Source organism: Bubalus bubalis, chromosome X (assembly GCF_019923935.1).
Source record: "Bubalus bubalis isolate 160015118507 breed Murrah chromosome X, NDDB_SH_1, whole genome shotgun sequence".
Classification (NCBI taxonomy): Eukaryota; Metazoa; Chordata; class Mammalia; order Artiodactyla; family Bovidae; genus Bubalus; species Bubalus bubalis.
The window spans coordinates 114,385,424-114,388,448 of NC_059181.1; the positions used below are offsets into that span (position 1 = coordinate 114,385,424).

General features: G+C 38.5%; 1 pseudogene; it reads left to right on the forward strand.

The window, feature by feature from the left end:
- Nucleotides 1-486: 486 nt before the first annotated feature.
- LOC123331749 lies at nucleotides 487-2,306 on the forward strand (annotated as a pseudogene).
- The last annotated feature ends 719 nt before the right edge of the window (nucleotides 2,307-3,025 follow it).

Below are 3,025 nucleotides of genomic sequence, written 5' to 3' on the forward strand. Positions count from 1 at the left end.
GCCTCTAAGCACAGCACTGGAGTAGTGTCCAGAGTTCCTAAGAAAGCTATGATTTGGCTTATAGAGAAAATATGAGTATTAATAAGCTTCTTCAGGCATGAATTACAGTGCTTGGGCTGTTGGCCATGAGTTTCTCAACCTAAATAAACCTACATTATGATGCAGTAATCAAGTAGAAAGCATTTATCTGAGATCTAAGAATTGCAATTGGTGCACACAGATTCTGGTTGCAACCCAGTGTCTCCCTTGGAAGTAAAAGATCTTTTAAAGGCAAAGAAGAGAGGTTTGTATTATAAGGAATTTTAATTGGAATTAGAGGCAGGCAGTAGCATTGGCTCAACATGATAAAGTGCTAAGACTATTAGATGCATGCTAAGTTGCTTCAGTCATATCCAACTCATTGCAACTCTGTGGACTGTAGCCGGCCAGTCTCCTCTGTCAATGGGATTCTCCAGGCAAGAATACTGGAGTGGATTGCATGCCCTCCTCCAGGGAATCTTCCCAACCCATGGATCGAACCCAGGTCTCTTATGTCTTCTGCATTGCAGGTGGGTTCCTTACCACAGAGGGCTGTAAAATTCCTCACTGTGACAAGTACAGGTGTCCCTAGGTTTGTGGTTGGCCCAGTTCAAAAGTTCATGGTTCCACCTGGTTGGGACATGTATAAAATCCACCTTGGTAATGGCCTCCCAGCTCTAAGACCCCTTGATGTAAACAATTCCATTTTATTTCATAGGTTCAAAGTTAATGAGTCAGTAATTTGGTATATCCAGAAAAAGGAAGAAGAAATTTACCCATCTTTACTTGAGGCAGCTCAGGAAAGTGCTAAAGGAACAGCTCTAGTGTGTGATGATGCTATGGAAAAGTGACTAAGTCTGTGTATTTATAAGATGATAACAAATTAATAAAAGCAGAGTGGGTAGCATTCTTGTGAGGCTGGAAGCCAAAAACATTTACAGTCACATTACCCAGGGTTAGGAAAATGTTAAACCCGTCTTGACAAAGGCTGGCTGATTGGCTTGCACATTTCAAAAGGCCATATGTGTGAAAAACATTGAACTTGTAGATGAGGCAGGTCTGTAGGTCAGAAGGTTGTGGAAGAATTTTTAAAGTATCCACTAAGTCTTGTACAGGAAAAGAATAATGGAAAGAGAAGATTTACAATGCTGATGAGACGGGCTTGTTTTAAAAGGACATTGGTAAAGATCATATACAACAGAAATGGCATTTCAGATGGTGAAAATGTCATCAGAGACTTACAGGAACCTAATCCTATATTTTTCCTAAGAGCATAGTTCATAATTTGCTAATTCAGTGTTTATGGTGACTTTATAAAACATAACTATTGAGAATAATTAGAATCAAATGTATGTATATATATATATAATATAATCTTACAAATCAATAAGAAAAATATGGACAACAAAGACCATTACAAAAAAAATGAACAAAAGATTTGAACAATTCCCTAAAAACAGAGGAATTCCACAGTCCAAAGATCATTTGAAATGGTGCTCAACATTATTAGTAATTAGGAAAACATAAATTAAAACTGCAGTACAGAGACCTTGCAGACACCACCACCCTGAGCTTCCTGCACTGTCCAGCCTAGTTCACATCCACCATGTTTTTGGACATCACCATCCACAGAAAGCCCTTAGGCTGCATCCCCTTTAAACTGTTTGCAGACCAAGTTCCAAAAAGAGTAGAAAACTTTCATACTCTGAGCACTGGGGAGAAAGGTTATGGTTATAAAGGTTCCTGCTTTCACAGAATAATTCCAGGATGTATGTGCCAGGGTAGTGGCTTCACATGCCACAATGGCACTGGTGGCAAGTCCATCTATGGGGAGAAATTTGATGATGAGAATTTCATCCTGAAGTATATGAGTCCTAGCAGCTTGTCCATGGCAAATGCTGGTCCCAACACAAAATAGTTCCCAGTTTTTCTTCTACACTGCCAAGACTGAGTGGTTGGATGGCAAGCATGTGGTCGTTGGCAAGGTGAAAGACAGCATGAATATTGTAGAAGCCATGGAGCGCTTTGGGGCCAGGAATGGCAAGATCAGCAAGATCACCACTGCTGACTGTGGACAAATCTAATAAATTTGACTTGCATTCTGCTTAGCCACCAAACCATTCCTTTTGTAGCTCAGGAGAGCACCCCTTCACCCCCATCTGCTTGAAATATCCTATAATCTTTGTGGTCTCACTGCAGTTCTTTGGGTTCCATATTTTCCTTTTCTCCCTCCACGTTTAGCTGGATTGCAATGTTAAATTTATGATTATGGAATAAAAACTAAACAACAGAAACAACAACAAAACACCCACAGTATGAGATCATTACCCATATTCCAGACTGGTAAATTTTTCAATATAGTTCAGTCGCTCCATTGTGTCCTACTCTTTGTGACCCTATGGACTTTAGCACCATTCCTTCTATAAAGTGGTAAATTTTTACAACCTGATAATATCCCATGGTGAAAAAGATATAATTCTAATACTCTATGGGTGGAAGTGCACAATTAACATAAGCACTTTGGAAAATAAGACTCATTTAATAAAACTGAAAACATACATACTCTGTAGTCCAGCAATTCCATTCTTGAGTGAATACCATACAAAAGTGCATGTATAAACACACCCGAAGGCACTGAAAAGAATTCCCATAATAGCACTGTTCTTAATAGCCCGAACTGGAAACAATCCATAGGTACATTATTGGTGAAGCTAGGAAAAATCTGTGGTGTTTCTTCTCATAATGAGAATAAGAACTCTAAATATGGGAAGGTATACCCATATTTTCTGAAATGATTATCATCCCCATGTTTTTTTAATGAGGATAGAAAATATGAGTGCTCAGAGCAAGCTCCAGAGAAAGGTACTGTGCTCTAGTCTAGGAGTAACAGATCTTTTTTCCAGATTTTCTCTATTTTTAAAAGCATAACAGTTTTCATTTTGTTAGCTTAAGGTTCCATTTTAAATATTTTAAGTGTATTAGCATATTAAAATCCACAGAAAGCTAA